This window comes from Diabrotica undecimpunctata, chromosome 5, assembly GCF_040954645.1.
Source record: "Diabrotica undecimpunctata isolate CICGRU chromosome 5, icDiaUnde3, whole genome shotgun sequence".
NCBI lineage: Eukaryota > Metazoa > Arthropoda > Insecta > Coleoptera > Chrysomelidae > Diabrotica > Diabrotica undecimpunctata.
The window spans coordinates 75,015,389-75,039,024 of NC_092807.1; positions in this window are offsets into that span (position 1 = coordinate 75,015,389).

The window sequence follows — 23,636 nt, forward strand, 5'->3', positions numbered from 1 at the left end:
GTGTGCGTCTATGTGTGCGTGGTGGTGTGTGCGTGGGGGTGTGTGCGTGTGTGTGTGCTTTTGTGTGTGTGCTTGTGGGTGTGTGCGTGTTTGTGTGCGTGTGTGTGCGTGTGTGTGTGCGTGTGTGTGTCTCCGTTCTGCTCGCGGAGATAAGAATACGGCGGAAGCTAGAAGGCCCTTCTTGTCTTAAGAGGCTACCAAATGGTAGGAATCGAGAGGTGGAGAGTGTGTTTGTGTGTGTGTACGTGTGGGTGTGTGTGTGTATGTGTGTGTGTTTGTTTGTGTGTGTCTGCGTGTGTGTGTGTGTGCGTGAGTGTGGGTTAGTGCGTGTGCGTGTGTGTTGTGTGTGCGTGGATGTGTGTTAGTGCGGGTGCGTGTGTGTGTGGGCGTGCGTGTTTGTGTGTGCGTGTGTGTGTGTGTGTGTTTGCGTGTCTGTGTACGTGTGGGTGTGGGTGTGTGTGTGTGTTTGTGTGTGTGTGTGTGAATGTGTGTTTGTGTGCGTGTGTGTGTGTTTTGGTGTGTGTGTGTTTGTGTGTGTGGTGTGTGTGCGTGGGCGTGTGTTCGTGTGTGTGTTTGTGTGTGTGTGTGTGTGTTTGTGTGTGAGTGTGCGTGTGTGTGTTTTGGTGTGTGTGTGTGTGTGTGTGTGTGTATGTGGTGTGTGTGCTTGTGCGTGTGTGTGTGTTTGTTGTGTGTGAGTGCGTGTGTTTGTGCATGTGTGTGTGCGTGTGTGTGTGTGCGTGGGGGTGTGTTAGTCTCCGTTCAGCTCGCGGAGATAAGAATACGGCGAAAGCAAAAAGGCCCTTCTTGTCTTAAAAGGCGACCAAAGGGTAGGAATCGAGAGGTGGAGAGTGTGTTTGTGTGTGTGTGTGTCTGTGTACGTGTGGGAGTGTGTGTGTGTGTGTGTTTGTGTGTGTGTGTTTGTGCGTGTATTTGTGCGTGTGTGCCTGTGGGTGTGTGCGTGTTTGTGTGGTGTGCATGTGTGTTTGTGTGCGTGTGTGTGCATGTGTGTGTGGGTGGGTGTGTGTTAGTGCGTGTGTGTTGTGTGTGCGTATGTGTGTGTTAGTGCGTGTGTGTTTTAGTCGGCGTGCGTGTGGGTGTCCGTGTGGCTGCGTGTGTGTATGTGCGTGTGTGTGAGTGCGTGTGGGTTGTGGGGTGTGTGTGTGTGCCTGAGTGTATGTGCGTGTGTGTTTGCGTGGTTGTGTGTTAGTGCGTGTGTGTTGTGTGTGCGTGGGTGTATATTAGTGCGTGTGTGTGTGTGTGTGGGCGTGCGTGGGTGTGTGCGTGTGTGTGTGCGTGTGTGTGTATGTGTGTGTGTTTGTGTTTGTGTGTGTGTGTGTTTGTGTGTGTTTGTGTGTGTTTGTGTGTGTTTGTGAATGTATGTTTGTGTGCGTCTGTGTGTGCGTGGGGGTGTGTGCGTGGGGGTGTGTGCGTGTGTGTTTGCTTGTGTGTGTGTGTGCTTGTGGGTGTGTGCGTGTTTGTTTGCGTGTGTGTGCGTGTGTATGTGCGTGTGTGTGTCTTCGTTCTGCTCGCGGAGATAAGAATACGGCGGAAGCTAGAAGGCCCTTCTTGTCTTAAGAGGCGTCCAAAGGGTAGGAATCGATAGGTGGAGAGTGTGTTTGTGTGTGTGTGTGTGTACGTGTGGGTGTGTGTGTGTGTATGTGTGTGTGTTTGTTTGTGTGTGTCTGCGTGTGTTTGTGTGTGCGTGGGTGTGGGTTAGTGCGTGTGCGTGTGTGTTGTGTGTGCGTGGCTGTGTGTTAGTGCGAGTGCGTGTGTGTGTGCGTGCGTGTGTGTGTGTGCGTGTGTGTGTGTTTGCATGTGTGTGTACGTGTGGGTGTGGGTGTGTGTGTGTGTTTGTGTGTGTGTGTGAATGTGTCTTTGTGTGCGTGTGTGTGTGTGTGTTTTGGTGTGTGTGTGTGTTTGTTTGTGTGGTGTGTGTGCGTGGGCGTGTGTTTGTTTGTGTGTTTGTGTGTGTGTGTTTGTGTGTGAGTGTGCGTGTGTGTGTGTTTTGGTGTGTGTGCATGTGTGTTTGTGTGCGTGTGTGTGTGCGTTGGTGTGTGTTAGTGAGTTTGCGTGGATATGTGTTAGTGCGTGTGTGTGTGTGGGCGTTCGTGTAAGTGTGTGTGTGGGTGTGTGTGTTTGTGTGTGTGTTTGCGTGTGTGTGTATGTTTGTGTGTGTGTATGTGTTTGCCTGTGGGTTTGTGCGTGTGTGTGTGTGCATGTGTGTTTGTGTGCGTGTGTGTGTGTGTGGGGGTGTGTGTCTGTGGGGTGTGTGTGCTTGTGTGTGTGTGCGTGTGTTGTAGCAGTCACAACTGCTAACATATAATTAATTAATATAATTTATTATTAAAATCCTAAAACCCCTCAGAATCCCGTTTATGAAACGTTTATGGGCAATAGACGATGCGATGCGCGGGTGTAATCAACTAAGGTGGTCGAGAGTCGCTCGGCTAAAGGAGTTTTGGCCAACAACTCACACAGAGAGTTGTATTTCTCCAAGCCTTAACCGGCCTTTTTTTTTGTCTTAAAATCGGGTAGAAAATCTGGGATTGGATTTAGTGTTTTCCCCGAACATCAAGGGAGAAATTGGAACAAATGATAAAGAATCTTGATTGAAAAACCGACTTCCAAATCTGTAGAAATGAATATTTAAGACCCGGCTTCCAAATCTACCGAAATAATTATTTAAAACCTAGGTGAGCAATTAAATCAGTTAGTTTTATAGGCCTATCATTTTATTGATATTTTCATTGTCTTTTGAAATATTAAAAGTGTAAAATCAGAGTTCTCATATGTATCATGTGGCCTTGAGCCTAGATCGTTAATTTATCGGACACCTAATTAGTTTTTTCTGTTTTTTTTGTATACCTACTCGGTATAAAAACTTTCATGCCCAATTTACTAGATATTCTTTAAATGCGCAGATGCAATAAATAGACAGGATGACAGTCAGCTGATGAAATAAAATGTTTGTTTATTGTGGTAATTCGATGTAAGAGTATGTGTTGACAGTCATCTTTGGGTGCCTTGATGTTTCTCTAAATGTTATTTTTTGTAGATTTCACCCGATTAGGATTACGTTTAATATTAGAATTAGTTTAACCGAACACCTACTTCAACCCATTGGTAACCAGGAACCGATTGTCTCCAGAACCACAGCGTTCTTCTTCATTCGTTTTTTTCGGAGCCTCAAGGATCGTCAGAGTCTTAAGGGGACTTATCCAGGACCGCTGTAGTGTTGTGACAGACATTAACAACTAGTTTCTCAGGGTTAAGGTTTTTCTTGTAATTTACAACTTTGTATATGCATATACCAAGGTTAGTACTTATTACAGTTTTTTGTAACATCTATAAAAGTTAGGTAAATAGTTATTAATTAATTAAATTAGATTCATTGTTAGGGAAGGGGTTCATGATTTTTGTATAGCGGTTTTTAAAAGGGAAGGGAAGAAATTTATGTATCAGGGTTTTTAAAAATTATATATATATATCTTTCCTAGTCTGTTGGCCATACTCATCACACTTGATCACTTTAGATATCTCCCAGCATCTATTTGTAAGCATAACACTTACACATAGATCTGGTGTTTAGCTGCTTCGACACATATTATTCGTATATTTGTTAGGTAAGGTAGTTTCTTTTGTATAACCGTCACGGTTTTTTTTTAGTATTTATATTCCCTACCTTACCTATCTAGGATTTAAATTTCGTACCTAACCTTAGTGTTAAGATTTCGCTTCTCCCATGGACTTAGATTATAGATTTACTAATACACTTTTTCGTTTGGCCCACTAGTGGGGATATTTAATTTTGTCGTGGCTTTTTGGTCCTCGCATACCGTAGCCCCACTACTGTAATTATATTTTCTATATATATATATATATATATATATATATATATATATATATATATATATATATATATAGGTGAGTTTTGTTAGTTGTTAATATTATAAATATATTTGTTACAAGTAGTTTTGCTTTTATTTCAGTTCCTGCTTACAGTTATAATATAGCAGAACAAGGTCAATAGTGTCTTTTCGGTTTTTAAACATTATTACAGGGTATTAAATCAATAGTACTTTATTCCTTGTTGTTCATAACTTCATTTATTTTTTTTGTTAATTTCCTTCAGAAATTAGCTGGCGCCCATTTTAGTATTTTCCTAGGCATCTCCGTATATTCTCTTATCTTACCCCTTTTATAGTTCCAGATTTTCCGGTGCATTATTATATTGTATTCTTTTGGTTAAAAGATCTCTTTTCCCATTATCTCAAAGCCAAATTCTAGTGTAGTGAGGCTAGCCCGAATTCGTGCTTGAGGTTTTGTGTCTCTGTGTTCTTTTAAGCTAAGCCATTCTTTTTATTATAACTTCTTTGCTAGTTCTTCTCTAATTGATCATCTCCTTCTCCATATACCACCCCTAAATTTTATTTAGGTTTCAATTGGCTAGACCCAAACGTGGGGCCTCTTTTTTTTTGCACGTACTTTTGGCTTTATATCTTTGGGTTTTTTTTTTCTCCCACTTTAATTTCTGGTTGTGTACCTTTGGTGTTGTATTTTAATTTTCAGCTGTTTTCTTTAACTCTTGGTTTCTTAACTGCAACATTGGTTTTGTATTTCAATATCTAGTTTATCTACATTATCTATTAAATATACCCGTAGTACCCTTGTTTTGCTATATTGTGGGTAGACTGAATAAATTGCTTTTTTTGATTAACTAAATATCCATATTGGATTAATAATAAATAACATAAGTATATATTAAAAAGGAAAATTATTTAAATATTTTAAATTTAACTATCTTAACACTATAAAAGTCCGGAGTAGCACCAAAGTAATTCACCACTATCTGGAAGTAACATTTTCTGAAATTCCTAGGTTTCTCAGGGATTGTAGCCGTACCTTGCATCTGAGTTCACGACTGGATAAACAAGCAAACATTACTGGTAAAATAATTCAATTATAATAATAACCTGGAAACATAGAGTAAGTTAGACTTTACCTATTTTATCATAGTTTCCCTCATAAATTTTCTGGTATATTTCCAAGTTGTATAAAATGTCTGCTTTCAAGGTAGAGCATCTGTTAGGTCCAGAATTAGAGTACGAGTTGAGAGTCCGTCACTTAAACGATCCATCTTTGACAACAGTTGAAAGGAAAAGGGTAGTGTTGCGTGGTGCATTAAAGCAAGCTGCAGCAAATCGGAGTTATGCTATTCTGTCTGCTTCCCATCTTAATTTTAAGGACGAGATTGCGGAAATAGAGGTTACTCTTGCAGATCTGGTGGTCAAAATTGGTTCTTTTGTTGGTTCTCCTAGTGATACTGCCTATGCTCGCTATACTTCTCGCTTAGGTCATGTTGCAGCTAGAGTCCATCTGTTAGAAGCTACAACAGAGGAAGAGGAGGAAGTGAAGAGGTCTCTTAATTTCAGGGTTCTGATTCTGGAAGGTGAACTTGATTGTAAAGTGATTCCACAGGCACAGTCAACTCCTCATAATGCTAGTGTTTCAGTAAATCCATTTTCCTTCGTTAAGTCCGCTCCTATTCATAAATGGGGTGTCCATTTTTCAGGTCAAGATAATGAAAATGTTGTTAGTTTCTTAGAGAAGGTAGAATGTCTGCGTATAGCGCGTGGTAACAGCGAGGAAGAGTGTTACTCTTCTGCTGCCGATTTATTTAAGGATTCAGCCTTTATTTGGTATCTCAATAACCGAGGTAGTTTTGCTTCATGGCAAGAGTTAGTTGCCAAACTTAGGTCAGACTTTCTTCCATATAACTATGAGGACAATCTTCTTGATGAAATTAAGTCTCGAAAACAAGCTCCGCAGGAGAAGGTAACTATATTTGTAAATGAGATTGTTAGTCTGTGTAAACGGTTGGAGACTCCTTTGTCTGAGTCACATATCATAAGGATCATTAGAAAAAATTTGTTGCCATCGTATCATTCTAGTCTGGCACTTACAGATATTTCTTCAATTGCTGACTTAACGGAAAAGTGTAAGAAGTTAGAGGAAGTTTTGTCATGGTCTTCTGACAACGTGTCTAGAGTCCCTATTCATCAGAATTTCAGAAATAATGACTCATCTTATTCTGATAGACCCAATTATTCACGGTCTAGTAATAATAGAAATTTCAGAAATAATGACTCATCCTATTCTGGTAGGCCTAACTATTCTCGGTCTGGTAAATGTCTCTTCTTTTAATTCGAAGCTTACCTGTTGGAATTGTTGTCAGTCAGGACATGGGTATTACGAATGTCCTGAGCCTAGAATTCGGTTCTGTTATGATTGTGGACGTCAAGGTGTCCGTAAATTTGAGTGTGAATCCTGTTCGGGAAACGACAGAAGGGGTGGGTTGGCCCTGGCTCCTACTCCTCGTCAAAATACAGGGAATACAAACACTGTTCAAACTCCTCAAAACCAAGGAACCAGTTTCTCGAGTCTGGATGCCCAAGCTTCCACAAGCCAAACATCTCACGCTCCACCGAAAGACAAAAGACCACAGAACGGCAAATACCAACCGAAGAGAGGACAACGTTAATTGAGCATGAACACCGTGATTCTTCTGTAGTTTCTTCAAGTAATCTCTTGTCTTCGTTTGTTGATTTAGATATAAACTCATTGTTAGTTCGAAAAAACAAGGATAATCGTCCATATCTTGAAATATCTATCTTAGGACATTCTTGTTTAGCTTTACTGGACACAGGGTCCAATATCTCTATCTTAGGTTCTCTAGGTCTGGAATTTCTCCAGAATTCAAATGTAAATATAGGAATAGATCAAAGTTTGCAAGTGACTACAGCTGATGGTCAAATTCAACCAATTTTAGGTCAATTCACTACTGAGATTTCTGTTAGTTTTTGTAAAAGAATGATTACATTCTTTGTTATTCCTTCAGTTAAGAATTCAATCATCCTAGGTATGGATTTTCTGAAAACTTTTAATAGTGAATTAAATTTTACTGAATTTTCCTTATCTGTGTCTTCTTTCAATATCTCTTGTGTCAATGCTGTTAAAGATATGGGTCGACTTAATGCTCAGGAATTAGAGCAGTTAAATAGTGTCATCACATCATTCTCTTCTATCTCATCGAAAAATCAGTTAGGCCGAACTCATCTCATCGAACATCACATTGATGTTGGTTCGTCTAAGCCCTTCAGGCAATATCAATATCCCTTGCCTCAAGCCTGGCATGAAAGTTTAGTAAAGGATGTAGATGAAATGCTTAAGTTAGGTATTATTGAGCCCAGTACTTCTTCTTTTTGTAGCCCTCTGTGGCTGACAAAAAAGAAAGATGGGACTTTTCGTGTCTGTTTTGACGGACGTAAACTTAACGGTATAACTATGAACAGAGATGCTTATCCTATACCTCGTATAGATATCATCCTAAGTAAATTACAGAATGCAAAATTTATTTCATCTATCGACTTAAAGAAGGCGTTTTTACAGATTCCTCTCAGCGAGGAGAGTAAAAAGCTTACTGCCTTTGCAGTAAATGGCAAAGGATTGTATCAGTTCACTACAATGCCTTTTGGTCTTGTGTCTGCTCCTCAGACTATGTGTCGATTAATGGATTTGGTAATAGGTCCTGCTTTAGACCCATTTTGTCAATACTATCTTGATGACATTCTTGTCATTACTCCTGATTTCGAAACTCATATCTCTGTCTTGCAACAGTTGTTTCAGCGTTTAAAAGACGCAAATTTGACTATTAATTTGGATAAAAGCAGCTTTTGTCGTGACTCTATTAAGTTTTTAGGATATGTTGTAGATTCTCAGGGTCTTCGTACTGATCCTGATAAGATGTCAGCGATTCGGGATTTTCCTGTGCCTAAAAATACCACTCAGGTCCGTCGATTGTTAGGAATGGTTGGTTATTATAAGAAGTTTGTTAAGTCTTATTCGACCTTGTTGTCTCCTATCACAGATTTACTTCAAAATCGGAAAAAGGGACAAAATATTGTGTGGACTCCTGAGGCTAATGAAGCTTTCATTAAAATCAAGGAGGCTCTCACAAATTCTCCTGTTATGGTAGCCCCAGATTTTACTAAGCCTTTTTATCTGATGACAGATTGTTCTAACACTGCATCTGGAGGTGTACTCTATCAAATGGTAGATGAAGAAGAACACCCTATAGCTTATACAAGCAAGAAATTAAATAAAGCCCAGAAAAATTATACTACAACTGAAAAAGAGTTGCTAGCTATAATTACTGGTATTGAACATTTCAGATATTTTCTTGAGGGTCGTTCTTTCACGGTCATAACTGACCATAGTAGTTTGGTGTGGTTACAGAATATGAAGAACCCATCTCCTCGTTTGGCTAGGTGGATTTTAAAATTGGCACAATATGATTATAAGATTATTCATCGTAAAGCTGCAGGTGTAGTAGTCGCTGATGCACTCTCTAGAACGTTCGATATTAATTTGTTAGATTTATCTTCCTTGCAACCAGATGACTGGTATCGAAAAATGTTGTATGATGTACAGAATGTACCAGGTAAATTTCCTGATTTTAAAGTTAAACATGGTGTTTTGTATAAACATGTCTTAAGTTCCATGGATGCCCTTACTGGAATGTCGGATTGGAAGATAGTCGTTCCAACTCCTAATAGAGCAGAGGTTTTGGCCACTTTTCATGACCATCCTACTGCAGCTCATTTTGGTTTTTACAAAACTTTCCGTCGTATATCGGAACTCTATTACTGGCCGAAGATGCGTCAAACTGTACGTAGCTATATCGCTAAATGCAAAATCTACATGTGCTACATGCAAACGGACAAATCTTCCCCAACCAGGTTTAATGGGTAGTTATCGACGGATTCATTTTCCATTTCAACTTATATCTTTAGATCTCATTGGTCCTTATCCTAGGTCTTATAAAGGTTCTCAGTATGCCTTAGTAGTTGTTGATTATTTTACAAAATTTCCTTTGGTTCATACTATGTCTAAGGCAACTACTTCATCCATTATCAAGTATCTTGAGAATGAGGTTTTCTTAATTTATGGTGTTCCACAGATCGTGTCTTGCTATAATGGACCACAGTTCACAGCTAAGGCTTTTCGCGACCTCATGTCTAAATATAATGTCCAAAAGATCTGGTACAATGCGAACTATCATCCACAAGTCAATCATACCGAAAGAGTTAATAAATCAATCGTGACTGCTTTAAGGTCATATTCCTTTCCTGATCAAAGAGCTTGGGATACTCATATCCACTCTATAGTACAGGCTATCAGAACTTCTTCTCACGAAATAACCAAATGTCCTCCATCTTATTTGATGTTTGGTCGTCATGTTCCTCTTTCTGGTGATTATTTTGGTACAATTTCAGAAAATGCCAATAACTTTCCCACTATATCAGATAAATTACACCGTTTAGAAGATATTCAGCATCTTCCTGATATTTATGTGGATGTTCGCAAACGTTTGAAAGCATCTTATGCTAGAAATAAATGCCATTATGACTTGAGAAAGCGAGAGTTATCGTTCAGAATTGGAGATTCTGTGTTGAAAAGAAACTTTGTCGAATCTGATAAAGTGAACTTTCAATCGGCCAAGTTATGTCAGAAGTACATACCTTGCACAGTTATTAAGGTCATTTTTCCTTTAATTTATGAGTTGCAGGAAACTTCCACTGGCAGGAAACTAGGAAGGTTTCATCTCAAAGACTTACTGGAGGACAAGACAGTAGGTCCACATAACTTGTCAGATAATTTGGATTCTTCATCTTCAAATGAAGATTAACTGGTCCCTTATCAATGCTGTACCAGTTTGGTTGTTTAAGATCGGTTTATCTATTTTGTTTACCTGGCAAAATAATAAGATGTGCTATTTTGCCTTCAATTTTTTTTTATCTTATCTTAATGTTGGTTATTATCTTAGTTTATGGACTTTTTAATTTTGTTGTTTGTTTTCTCTTAAAAGTCCAACTGCATATCATAGGAGTACAGGATGGATATATGGGAATTTCCCCATCTTGAGTTCTGAGTTGAATAGATATTTACAGGGATAATGCGGAAAACATTCCAAATATTTTCTTTAATAGTGTTGTATGGTTTTGTGGACCATGGCCATAAAGCTTATGCATTCATATTCACTTACTGTGTCGGTGTTTTAGCGTGGGTTCAGGATTGATCACCCTGGATGTGTGCCCTCACTTGGCTCAGAAATATATCAATATATATTAGTTGTTTCTTGAATGTCTCTTAGGTTGAAATTAGAATGTGTCATTTAGAATTGGATCGTTCTGATATTCAGCAGTAAGTAAGTCTGTTTAACTTGGTTTGTTATCTCCTATGTTGTTATCTTCTCAAGAATTTGAGTTTAACATGTCTTAGTATCTTGAGTTTGTACCTGTCTACCTACTATTCGTACGGATTGGTAGATGTGAGTTTATCTTTACCTTGAGTGTATCTTTATCTTTACCTTAATTGAGTTTATCTCGTACCTTTACCTTAATTGGTTTATCTCATACCTTTACCTTAAGTTAGTTATCTTTACCTTTACCTGGATAAGTTTATTTCTTATCTATATCTTATGAATAGCCTCAAGGATCGTCAGAGTCTTAAGGGGACTTATCCAGGACCGCTGTAGTGTTGTGACAGACATTAACAACTAGTTTCTCAGGATTAAGGTTTTTCTTGTAATTTACAACTTTGTATATGCATATACCAAGGTTAGTACTTATTACAGTTTTTTGTAACATCTATAAAAGTTAGGTAAATAGTTATTAATTAATTAAATTAGATTCATTGTTAGGGAAGGGGTTCATGATTTTTGTATAGCGGTTTTTAAAAGGAAAGGGAAGAAATTTATGTATCAGGGTTTTTAAAAATTATATATATATATATATATATATATATATATATATATATATATATATATATATATATATATATATATATCTTTCCGAGTCTGTTGGCCATACTCATCACACTTGATCACTTTAGATATCTCCCAGCATCTATTTGTAAGCATAACACTTACACATAGATCTGGTGTTTAGCTGCTTCGACACATATTAGTCGTATATTTGTTAGGTAAGGTAGTTTCTTTTGTATAACCGTCACGGTTTTTTTTTTAGTCTTTATATTCCCTACCTTACCTATCTAGGATTTAACTTTCGTAACTAACCTTAGTGTTAAGATTTCGCTTCTCCCATGGACTTAGATTATAGATTTACTAATACACTTTTTCGTTTGGCCCAGTAGTGGGGATATTTAATTTTGTCGTGGCATTTTGGTCCTCGCATACCGTAGCCCCACTACTGTAATTATATTTTCTATATATATATATATATATATATATATATATATATATATATATATATATATATATATATATATATATATATATATATATATATATATATATATATATATATATATAGGTGAGTTTTATTAGTTGTTAATATTATAAATATATTTGTTACAAGTAGTTTTGCTTTTATTTCAGTTCCTGCTTACAGTTATAATATAGCAGAACAAGGTCAATAGTGTCTTTTCGGTTTTTAAACATTATTACAGGGTATTAAATCAATAGTACTTTATTCCTTGTTGTTCATAACTTCATTTATTTTTTTTGTTAATTTCCTTCAGAAATTAGCTGGCGCCCATTTTAGTATTTTCCTAGGCATCTCCGTATATTCTCTTAACTTACCCCTTTTATAGTTCCAGATTTTCCGGTGCATTATTATATTGTATTCTTTTGGTTAAAAGATCTCTTTTCCCCTTATCTCAAAGCCAAATTTTAGTGTAGTGAGGCTAGCCCGAATTCGTGCTTGAGGTTTTGTGTCTCTGTGTTCTTTTAAGCTAAGCCATTCTTTTTATTATAACTTCTTTGCTCGTTCTTCTCTAATTGATCATCTCCTTCTCCATATACCACCCCTAAATTTTATTTAGGTTTCAGTGTGTGTGCGTGGGTGTGTGTTAGTGCGTGTGTGTTGTGTGTGCGTGGGTGTGTGTTAGTGCGTGTGTGTGTGTGGGCGTGCGTGTGTGTGCGTTTGGGTGCGTTTGTGTATGTGCGTCTGTGTTGTGTGTGCGTGGGTGTGTGTTAGTGCGTGTGCGTGTGTGTGTGTGGGCGTTCGTGTGTGTGTGTGTGTGCGTGTTTGTGTTTGCGTGTGGTTGTGTGGGTGTTTGTGTGTGTGCATGTGTGTTTGTGTGCGTGTGTATGTGTGTCTGTGTTTGTTTGTGTCTGTGTGTGTGTGTGTGTGTTAGTGCGTGTGCGTGTGTGTTGTGTGTGCGTGGGGGTGTGTTAGTGCGTGTGTGTGTGTGGGAGTGCGTGTGTATGTGTGCGTGTGTGAGTGCGTGTGGGTGTGTGCGTGTGTGTGTGCTTGTGGGTGTGTGCCTGTGTGTAGTGCGTGTGTGTGTGTGCGTTGTGTGTGTGCGTGGGGGTGTGTTAGTCTCCGTTCAGCTCGCGGAGATAAGAATACGGCGGAAGCAAGACGGCCCTTCTTGTCTTAAAAGGCTACCAAAGGGTAGGAATCGAGAGGTGGAGAGTGTGTTTGTGTGTGTGTGTACATGTGGGTGTATGTGTGTGTGCGTGTGTATGTGTGCCTCTGTGTGTGCGTGGGGGTATGTGCGTGGGGGTGTGTGCGTGTGTGTGTGTGTGTGCTTGTGTGTGCGTGCCTGTGGGTGTGTGCGTGTTTGTGTGCGTGTGTGTGCGTGTGTGTGTGTGCGTGTGTGTGTATCCGTTCTGCTCGCGGAGATAAGAATACGGCGGAAGCTAGAAGGCCCTTCTTGTCTTAAGAGGCGACCAAAGGGTAGGTATCGAGAGGTAGAGAGTGTGTTTGTGTGTGTTTGTACGTGTGGGTGTGTATGTGTGTGTGTTTGTTTGTGTGTGTCTGCTTGTGTGTGTGTGTGCGTGGGTGTGAGTTAGTGGGTGTGCGTGTGTGTTGTGTGTGCGTGGATGTGTGTTAGTGCGAGTGCGTGTGTGTGTGGGCGTGCGTGTGTGTGTGTGCGTATGTGTGTGTGTGTTTGCATGTGTGTGTGTACGTGTGGGTGTGGGTGTGTGTGTGTTTGTGTGTGTGTGTGTGAATGTGTGTTTGTGTGCGTGTGTGTGTGTGTTTTGGTGTGTGTGTGTGTTTGTGTGTGTGGTGTGTGTGCGTGGACGTGTGTTAGTGTTTGTGCTTGTGTGTGTGTTTTGGTGTGTGTGTGTGTGTGTTTGTGTATGTGGTGTGTATTCGTGTGCGAGTGTGTGTTTGTGTGTGAGTGTGCGTGTGTGTGTATCTTTGTGTGTGTGTTTGTATGTGTGTGTGTGTGTGTGTGTGTTTGTGTGTGTGCATGTGTGTTTGTGTGCGTGTGTGTGTGTGTGGGTGTGAGTGTGTGTGTGTTGTGTGTGTTTGTGCGTGTATGTGTATGTGCGTGTGTGTATGTTTGTGTTTGTGTGTGTGTTTGTGTGTATGTGTGTGTTTGTGTGTGCGTGTGCATGTGTGTATGTGTGCGTGTGTGTGTTTGGGTGTGTGTGTGTGTGTTGTGTGTGTGCGTGTGTCTGTGCGTGTGTGTGTGCCTGTGTGTGTGTTTGTGTGTGTGTGTTTTTTTTTGTGTGTGTTTGTGTGTATGTGTGTGTTTGTGTGCGTGTGATTGCATGTGTGTTTGTGTGCGTGTGTGTGTGTTAGTGCGTGTGCGTGTGTGTTTTGTGTGCCTGGGAGTGTGTTAGTGCGTGTGCGTGTGTGTGTGAGTTCGTGTGTGTGTGTGCGTGTTTGTTTGTGGGTGTGTTTGTGCGTGTGTGTGTGCGTGAGTGTGTGTACGTGTGGGTGTGTACGTGGGTGTGTGTGTTTGTGTGCCTGTGTGTGTGTTTGTGTGGGTGTGTGTGAGTGTGGTGTGTGTGTGCGTGTGTGTTTGCGTGTTTGTGCATGTGTGTGTGCGTGGGTGTGTGTTAGTGCGTGTGTGTTGTGGGTGCGTGTGTGTGTGTTAGTGCCTGTTTGTGTGCGCCTGTGTGTGCGTGTGTGTGCGTGTGTGTTTGTGCGTGTGTTTGTGTGCGTGAGTGTGTGTGCATGTGTGTTTGTGTGCGTGTGTGTGTGTGGGTGTGTGCGTGTTGGGTGTGTGTGTGTGCTTCTGTGTGTGTGCGTGTGTGTGTGTGCGTGGGTGTGAGTTAGTGCGTTTGCGTGGGTATGTGTTAGTACGTGTGTGTGTGTGGGCGTTCGTGTAAGTGTGTGTGTGGGTGTGTGTGTTTGTGTGTGTGTTTGCGTGTGTGTGTATGTTTGTGTGTGTATGTGTGTGCGTGTGAGTTTGTGCGTGTGTGTGCATGTGTGTTTGTGTGCGTGTGTGTGTGTGTGGGTGTGTGTGTGTGTGTGGGGGGTGTGTGTGCTTGTGTGTGTGTGCGTGTGTGTGTGGGTGTGTGTGTGTGTTTGTGTGTGTGTGTGTTTGTGTGTGTGTGTTTGTGTGTGTGTGTGTCTGCGTGTGTATGTGTGCGTGGGTGTGGGTTAGTGCGTGTGCGTCTGTGGTGTGTGCGTGGGTGTGTGTTAGTGCGTGTGCGTGGGTGTGTGTGGGCGTTCGTGTGTGTGTACGTGTTTGTGTTTGCGTGTGGTTGTGTGGGTGTTTGTGTGTTTGTGTGTGTGCATTCGTGTTTGTGTACGTGTGTATGTGTGTGTCTGTGTTTGTTTGTGTCTGTGTGTGTGTGTGTGTTCGTGCGTGTGCGTGTGTGTTGTGTGTGCGTGGGTGTGTGTTAGTGCGTGTGTGTGTGTGGGAGTGCTTGTGTATGTGTGCGTGTGTGTGTGCGTGTGGGTGTGTGCGTGTGTGTGTGCTTGTGGGTGTGTGCGTGTGTGTGCGTGGGGGTGTGTTAGTCTCCGTTCAGCTCGCGGAGATAAGAATACGGCGGAAGCAAGAAGGCCCTTCTTGTCTTAAAAGGCGACCAAAGGGTAGGAATCGAGATGTGGAGAGTGTGTTTCTGTGCGTGTGTGTCTGTTTGTGTGTGTGTGTTTGTGTGTATATGTGTGTTTGTGTGTGTGTGTGTGCATGTGTGTTTTTGTGCGTGTGTGTGTATGGGTGTGTGTGTGTTGTGTGTGTGTGTTTGTGTGTGTGTGAGTGTGTGTGTATGTTTGTGTGTGTGTGTGTGTTTGTGTGTGTGTGTTTGTGTGTGTGCTTGTGTGTTTGTTTGCGTGTGTGTGGTGGTGTGTTTGGGTGTGAGTGTGTGTGGGCGTGTGTCTGCGTGTTTGTAGTGCGTGTGTGTGTGTTAGTCTTCGTTCAGCTCGCGGAGATAAGAATACGGCGGAAGCAAGAAGGCCCTTCTTGTCTTAAAAGGCGACCAAAGGGTAGGAATCGAGAGGTGGAGAGTGTGTTTGTGTGTGTGTGTGTACGTGTGGGTGTGTGTGTGTGTATGTGTGCGTGTTTGTGTGTGAGTGTCTGCGTGTGTGTGTACGTGTGGGTGTGGGTGTGTGTATGTGTGTGTGTGTTTGTGTGTGTGTGTGTTTGTGTGTGTTTGTGTGTGTTTGTGTGTGTTTGTGAACGTATGTGTGTGTGTGTTTTGGTGTGTGTGTGTGGTGTGTGTGTGCGTGTTTGTGTGTGTGTGCATGTGTGTTTATGTGCGTGTGTGTGTATGGGTGTGTGTGTGTTGTGTGCGTGTGTGTGTGTATGTTTGTGTGTGTGTATGTATGTGTTAGTGTGTGTGTGCATGTGTGTTTGTGTGCGTGTGTGTATAGATGTGTGTGTGTTGTGTGTGTGTGCGTGTGTTTGTGCGTGTGTGTGTGAGTGGGTGTGTGTTAGTGCGTGTGTGTTGTGTGTGCGTGGGTGTGTGTTAGAGCGAGTGCGTGTGTGTGTGGGCGTGCGTGTGTGTGTGCGGGTGTGTGTGTTCGTGTGTGTTTACGTGCGTGTGTGTGTACGTGTGGGTGTCGGTGTGTGTGTGTGTTTTTGTGTGTGTTTGTGTTTGTGTGTTTGTGTTTGTGTGTTTGTGTGTGTGTTTGTGCGTGTGTGTGTTTGTGGGTGTGTTTGTGTCTGTGTGTGTGAATGTGTGTTTGTGTTTTGGTGTGTGTGTGTGGTGTGTGTGTGCGTGTGTGTGTGCGTGTGTGTGTTTGTGTGTGTATGTGTTTGTGTGTGAGTGTGTCTGTGTGTGTGTTGTGTGTGCCTGGGTGTGTGTTAGTGCATGGGTAGGAATCGAGAGGTAAAGAGTGTGTTTGTGTGTGTGTACGTGTGGGTGTGTGTGTGTATGTGTGTGTGTTTGTTTGTATGTGTCTGCTTGTGTGTGTGTGTGCGTGGGTGTGAGTTAGTGCGTGTGCGTGTGTGTTGTGTGTGCGTGGATGTGTGTTAGTGCGAGTGCGTGTGTGTGTGTACGTGTGGGTGTGGGTGTGTGTTTGTGTGTGTGTGTGAATGTGTGTTTGTGTGCGTGTGTGTGTGTGTTTTGGTGTGTGTGTGTGTGGTGTGTGTGCGTGGGCGTGTGTTCGTGTGTGTGTTTGTGTGTGTGTGTGTTTGTGTGTGAGTGTGCGTGTGTGTGCGTTTTGGTGTGTGTGCATGTGCGTGTATGTGTTTGTGTGTGTTTGTGTGAGTGTGCGTGTGTGTATCTTTGTGTGTGTGTTTGTATGTGTGTGTGTGTTTGTGTGTGTGTGCATGTGTGTTTGTGTGCGTGTTTGTGTATGGGTGTGTGTAGTGTGTGTGTGTGTGTTTGCGTGTGTGTGTATGTTTGTGTGTGTGTGTGTGTGTGTTAGTGTGTGCGTGTGTGTTTGTGCGTGTATGTGTATGTGCGTGTGTGTTGTGTGTGCCTGGGTGTGTTTGTTAGTGTGTGTGTTTGTGTGTGTGTGTGTGTTTGTGTGTGCATGTGTGTTTGTGTGCGTGTGTGTGTATGGGTGTGTGTAGTGTGTGTGTGTGTGTGTTTGCGTGTGTGTGTATGTTTGTGTGTGTGTGTGTGTGTGTTTGTGTTTATGTGTGTGTTTGTGTGTGCGTGTGTATGTGTGTTTGTGTGCGTGTGTGTGTGTATGGGTGTGTTTGTGTTGTGTGTGTGCGTGTGTCTGTGCGTGTGTGTGTGCCTGTGTGTGTGTGTTTGTGTGTGTGTTTTTGTGTGTGTGTTTGTGTGTATGTGTGTGTTTGTGTGCGTGTGATTGCATGTGTGTTTGTTTGCGTGTGTGTGTATGTTTGTGTGTGTGTATGGGGTGCGTGTGGGTTTGTGCGTGTGTGTGTGTGCATGTGTGTTTGTGTGCGTGTGTGTGTGTGTGGGTGTGTGTGTGTGGGGTGTGTGTGCGCTTGTGTGTGTGTGCGTGGGTGTGTGTTAGTGCGTGTGTGTTGTGTGTGCGTGGGTGTGTGTTAGTTCGTGTGTGTGTGGGCGTGCGTGTGTGTGCGTTTGGGTGCGTTTGTGTATGTGCGTCTGTGTTGTGTGTGCGTGGGTGTGTGTTAGTGCGTGTGCGTGTGTGTGTGGGCGTTCGTGTGTGTGTGCGTGTTTGTGTTTGCATGTGGTTGTGTGGGTGTTTGTGTGTTTGTGTGTGTGCATGTGTGTTTGTGTGCGTGTGTATGTGTGTGTGTCTGTGTTTGTTTGTGTCTGTGTGTGTGTGTGTATTAGTGCGTGTGCGTGTGTGTTGTGTGTGCGTAGGTGTGTGTTAGTGCGTGTGTGTGTGTGAGAGTGCGTGTGTATGTGTGCGTGTGTGTGGGCGTGTGGGTGTGTGCGTGTGTGTGTGCTTGTGGGTGTGTGCGTGTGTGTAGTGCGTGTGTGTGTGTGCGTGGGGGTGTGTTAGTGCATGTGCGTGTTTGTGTGGGCGTTCGTGTATGTGTGTGTGTGTGTGTTTGTGTGTGTGTTTGTAAGTGTGTGTGTGTTTGTGTGTGTGTTTGTGTGTGTGTGTTTGTGTGTGCGTGTGTGTGTATGGGTGTGTGTGGGTGTGTGTTAGTGCAAGTGCGTGTGTGTGTGGGCGTGCGTTTGTGTTTGCGTGTGTGTGTGTACGTATGGGTGTGTGTGTGTTTGTGTGTGTGTGTGTGTTTGTGTGTGTGTTTGTGTGTGTGTGTGAATGTGTGTTTGTGTGCGTGTGTGTGTGTGTGTTGTGGTTTGTGTGTGTGTGTGTGGTGTGTGTGTGCGCGTGTGTGTGTGTGTTTGTGTGTGTGTGTGTTTGTGTGTAAGTGTTTGTGTGTATCTTTGTGTGCGTGTGTGTGTGTATGGGTGTGTTTGTGTTGTGTGTGTGCGTGTGTCTGTGCGTGTGTGTGTGCCTGTGTGTGTGTGTTTGTGTGTGTGTTTTTGTGTGTGTGTTTGTGTGTATGTGTGTGTTTGTGTGCGTGTGATTGCATGTGTGTTTGTTTGCGTGTGTGTGTATGTTTGTGTGTGTGTATGGGGTGCGTGTGGGTTTGTGCGTGTGTGTGTGTGCATGTGTGTTTGTGTGCGTGTGTGTGTGTGTGGGTGTGTGTGTGTGGGGTGTGTGTGCGCTTGTGTGTGTGTGCGTGGGTGTGTGTTAGTGCGTGTGTGTTGTGTGTGCGTGGGTGTGTGTTAGTTCGTGTGTGTGTGGGCGTGCGTGTGTGTGCGTTTGGGTGCGTTTGTGTATGTGCGTCTGTGTTGTGTGTGCGTGGGTGTGTGTTAGTGCGTGTGCGTGTGTGTGTGGGCGTTCGTGTGTGTGTGCGTGTTTGTGTTTGCATGTGGTTGTGTGGGTGTTTGTGTGTTTGTGTGTGTGCATGTGTGTTTGTGTGCGTGTGTATGTGTGTGTGTCTGTGTTTGTTTGTGTCTGTGTGTGTGTGTGTATTAGTGCGTGTGCGTGTGTGTTGTGTGTGCGTAGGTGTGTGTTAGTGCGTGTGTGTGTGTGAGAGTGCGTGTGTATGTGTGCGTGTGTGTGGGCGTGTGGGTGTGTGCGTGTGTGTGTGCTTGTGGGTGTGTGCGTGTGTGTAGTGCGTGTGTGTGTGTGCGTGGGGGTGTGTTAGTGCATGTGCGTGTTTGTGTGGGCGTTCGTGTATGTGTGTGTGTGTGTGTTTGTGTGTGTGTTTGTAAGTGTGTGTGTGTTTGTGTGTGTGTTTGTGTGTGTGTGTTTGTGTGTGCGTGTGTGTGTATGGGTGTGTGTGGGTGTGTGTTAGTGCAAGTGCGTGTGTGTGTGGGCGTGCGTTTGTGTTTGCGTGTGTGTGTGTACGTATGGGTGTGTGTGTGTTTGTGTGTGTGTGTGTGTTTGTGTGTGTGTTTGTGTGTGTGTGTGAATGTGTGTTTGTGTGCGTGTGTGTGTGTGTGTTGTGGTTTGTGTGTGTGTGTGTGGTGTGTGTGTGCGCGTGTGTGTGTGTGTTTGTGTGTGTGTGTGTTTGTGTGTAAGTGTTTGTGTGTATCTTTGTGTGTGTGTGTGTGTGTTTCTGTGTGTGTGTTTGTGTGTGTGTGCATGTGTGTTTGTGTTCGTGTGTGTATGGGTGTGAGTGTGTGTGTGTGTGTGTTGTGTGTGTGCGTGTGTGTTTGTGCGTGTATGTGTCTGTGCGTGGGTGTGTTTTAGTGCGTGTGCGTGTGTGTTGTGTGTGCCTGGGTGTGTGTTAGTGCATGTGCGCGTTTATGTGGGCGTTCGTGTATGTGTGTGTGTGTGTTTGTGTGTGTGTTTGTAAGTGTGTGTGTGTGCATGTGTTTTTGTGTGCGTGTGTGTGTGTGTATGGGTGTGTGTGTGTGTTGTGTGTGTGTGCGTGTGTCTGTGAGTGTGTGTGTTTGTGTGTGTGTGTTTGTGTCTATATGTGTGTTTGTGTTTGTGTGTGTGTGCATGTGTGTTTGTGTGCGTGTGTGTGTGTGTATGGGTGTGTGTGTGTTGTGTGTGTGTGTGCGTGTGTTTGTGCGTGTGTGTTTGTTTGTGTGGGTTAGTGCGTGTGTGTTGTGTGTGCGTGGATTAGTGTTAGTGCGAGTGTGTGTGTGTGTGGGCGTGCGTGTGTGTTTGTGCGTGTGTGTGTGTGTTTGCATGTGAGTGTACGTGTGGGTGTGGGTGAGTGTGTGTGGGTGTGCGCGTGTGTGTGTGTGTGTGTTTGTGTGTGTGTGTGTGTTTGTGTGTGTGTTTGTGTGTGTTTGTTTGTGTGTGTGCGTGTGTCTGTGCGTGTGTGTGTGTTTGTGTGTGTTTGTGTTTGTGTGTGTGTGTGTGTATATGTGTGTTTGTGTGTGTGTGTGTGCAAGTGTTTTTGTGTGCGTGTGTGTGTGTGTGTGTGTATGGGTGAGTGTGTGTGTGTTGTGTGTGTGTGCGTGTGTCTGTGAGTGTGTGTGTGTTTGTGTGTGTGTGTGTTTGTGTATATATGTGTGTTTGTGTTTGTGGGTGTGTGCATGTGTGTTTGTGTGCGTGTGTGTGTGTGTATGGGTGTGTGTGTGTGTTGTGTGTGTGTGCGTGTGTTTGTGCGTGTGTGTGTTTGTTTGTGTGGGTTAGTGCGTGTGCGTGTGTGTTGTGTGTGCGTGGATGTGTGTTAGTGCGAGTGCGTGTGTGTGTGGGCGTGCGTGTGTGTGTTTGCGTGTGTTTGTGTGTGTTTGCATGTGAGTGTACGTGTGGGTGTGGGTGTGTGTGTGTGTGTTTGTGTGTGTGTGTGAATGTGTGTGAGTGTGCGTGTGTGTGTATCTTTGTGTGTGTATTTGTATGTGTGTGTGTGTGTGTTTCTGTGTGTGTGCATGTGTGTTTCTGTGCGTGTGTGTGTATGGGTGTGAGTGTGTGTGTGTGTTGTGTGTGTGCGTGTGTGTTTGTGCGTTTATGTGTATGTGCGTGTGTGTTGTGTGTGCCTGGGTGTGTTTTAGTTCATGTTTGTTAGTGTGTGTGTTTGTGTGTGTGTGCTTGCGTGTGTGTGTATGTTTGTGTGTGTGTGTTTGTGTGTATGTGTGTGTTTGTGTGTGCGTGTGCATGTGTGTTTGTGTGCGTGTGTGTGTATAGGTGTGTGCGTTGTGTGTGTGCGTGTGTCTGTGCGTGTGTGTGTGCCTGTGTGTGTGTGTGTGTTTGTGTGTGTGTGTTTTTGTGTGTGTGTTTGTGTGTATGTGTGTGTTTGTGTGTGTGTGATTGCATGTGTGTTTGTGTGCGTGTGTGTGTATGGGTGTGTGTGTGTGTTTGTTGTGTGTGAGTGCGTGTGTTTGTGCATGTGTGTGTGCGTGTGTGTGTGTGCGTGGGGGTGTGTTAGTCTCCGTTCAGCTCGCGGAGATAAGAATACGGCGGAAGCAAGAAGGCCCTTCTTGTCTTAAAAGGCGATCAAAGGGTAGGAATCAAGAGGTGGAGAGTGTGTTTGTGTGTGTGTGTGTGTACCTGTGGGAGTGTGTGTGTGTGTTTGTGTGTGTGTGTGTGTTTGTGCGTGTATTTGTGCGTGTGTGCCTGTGGTGTGTGCGTGTTTGTGTGGTGTGCATGTGTGTTTGTGTGTGTGGGTGGGTGTGTGTTAGTGCGTGTGTGTTGTGTGTGCGTATGTGTGTGTAAGTGCGTGTGTGTTTTTGTCGGCGTGCGTGTGTTTGCGTGTGGCTACGTCTGTGTATGTGCGTGTGTGTGAGTGCGTGTGGGTTGTGGGGTGTGTGTGTGTGCCTGAGTGTGTGTGCGTGTGTGTTTGCGTGGGTGTGTGTTAGTGCGTGTCCGGGTGTGTTAGTGCGTGTGTGTTGTGTGTGCGTATGTGTGTGTAAGTGCGTGTGTGTTTTTGTCGGCGTGCGTGTGTTTGCCTGTGGCTACGTCTGTGTATGTGCGTGTGTGTGAGTGCGTGTGGGTTGTGGGGTGTGTGTGTGTGCCTGAGTGTGTGTGCGTGTGTGTTTGCGTGGGTGTGTGTTAGTGCGTGTTCGGGTGTGTTGTGTGTGCGTGGGTGTGTGCTAGTGCGTGTGTGTGTGTGGGAGTGCGTGTGTATGTGTGCGTGTGTGTGTGCGTGTGGGTGTGTGGGTGTGTGTGTGCTTGTGGGTGTGTGCGTGGGTGTGTGTGTCTCCGTTCGGCTCGCGGAGATAAGAATACGACGGGGGCAAGATGGCCCACCCTGTCGTAAGAGGTGGCAAATGGGTAGGAATCGAGAGGTGGAGAGTTTATAAGTGTGTGCGTGTGTGTGTACTTCTGGGTGTGTATGTGTGTGTGTGTGTATGTGTATGTGTGTGTGTTTGTGTGTGTGTGGACATGTGTGCGTTAGTGCGTGTGTGTGTGTGCGTGTGTTTGTGCGTGTGTGTGTGCGTGAGTGTTGGTGCGTGTATGTGCGTGTGTTTGTACGTGTGGGTGTGTGCGTGTGTGTATGTGTGCATGTGTGTTTGTGTGCGTGTGTGTGTGTGTGCGTGGTTGTTTGTGCGTGTGTGTGCGTGGGTGTGTGTTAGTGCGTGTGCGGGTGTGTGTGGGCGTTCGTGTGTGTTAGTGTGTGTGCGTGCGTGTTTGTGCGTGTTTGTGTGTGCGTGTATGTTTGTGCGTGAGTGTGCGTGTGTGTTTGTGGGTTTGTGCGTGTGTGCGTGTGTGCATGTGCGTGTGCGTGTGTGCGTGTGCGTGTGTGTGTTAGTGCGTGTGTGTTGTGTGTGCGTGTGTGTATGCGTGTGTATGTGCCTGCTAGTATGTTTGTTGGCGTGTGTGTGTATGGGTGTGTGTGTGTGTGTGTGTGTGTGGGTGTGTGTGTGTGTGTGTGGGTGTGTGTGTGTGGTGTGTGGGTGTGCGTGTGTGTGTGCGTGTGCGTAGGTGTGTGTGTGTGTGTGTGTGTGTGTGTGTTTTTGTATGTGTGTGTGTGTTTGTGTATGTGTTTGTGTGTGTGTGTGCGCGCGTGTGTGTGTGCGTTTGTGTGTGCGTGTGTGTGTACGTGTGGGTGTGTGTGTATGTGTGTGTTTGTGTGTGTTTGTGGGTGTGTGTGGGTTTTTGTGTTTGTGTGTGTTTATGTGTGTGCATGTGTGTTTGTGTGTGGTGTGTAGGCGTGTGTGTGTGTGCGTGTGTGTGCCCGTGGGTGTGTGTTTATGCTTGTGCTAGTGTGTTGTGTTTGCATGGGTGTGTTAGTACCTGTGTGTGTGTGTTTGCGTGTTTGTGTTTTTGTGTGTTTGCTTGTATGTGAGTGTGTGTGTTCGTGTGTGGGTGCGAGTGTGTGGGTGTGAGTGTGTTTATGTGTGTTTGTGTATGTGTGTGTGTGTGTTGGTGTGTGTGTTTGTGTGTGTGTGTGTGTGTGTGTGTTCGTGTGTGTGTGTGTGGATGTGTGTGTGTGTGTGTGGTGTGTGTGTGCGTGTGTGTGCGTGTGTGTGTGAGTGAGCGTGTGTGTGTGAACGTGTGCGTGTGCGTGTGTGTGCGTGCGTATGTGCATGCATGTATGTTTGTGTGCGTGTGTGTGTGTTTGGGTGTGTGTGTGTGGTGTGTGCGCGTGTTTGTTTGCGTGTGTGTGTGCCTGTGGGTGTTTGTGTGTTTGTGTGTGTGTGTGCGTTTGTGTGCGTGTGTGTGCGTGTTTGTGTGTGTGCGTGTGTGTGTGTCTCTGTTCGGCTCGCGGAGATAAGAATACGGCGGATTCAAGAATGGCCTACCTGTCTTAAGAGGCGAATAATGGATAGGAACCGAAACGTGGAGAATGTATGTGTGTGTGCGCGTGTTTGTGTGTGTGTGTGTATGTTTGTGTGTAGGTGTGTGTGTTTGTGTGTGTGTGTGTCTCAGTTCGAATCGTGGATATAAGAATACGGCGGAGGCAAGAAGGCTCTTCCTGTCGTAAGAGGCGACTAATGGTTAGGAATCGAGAGGTAGAGTGTGTAGTTGTGTGCGTTCGTGTGGGTGTGTGTACTTGTAAGTGTGTGTGTGTGTGTGTGTTTTCGTATGTGTGTGTTTGTATGTGTGTGTGTGTGTGTTAGT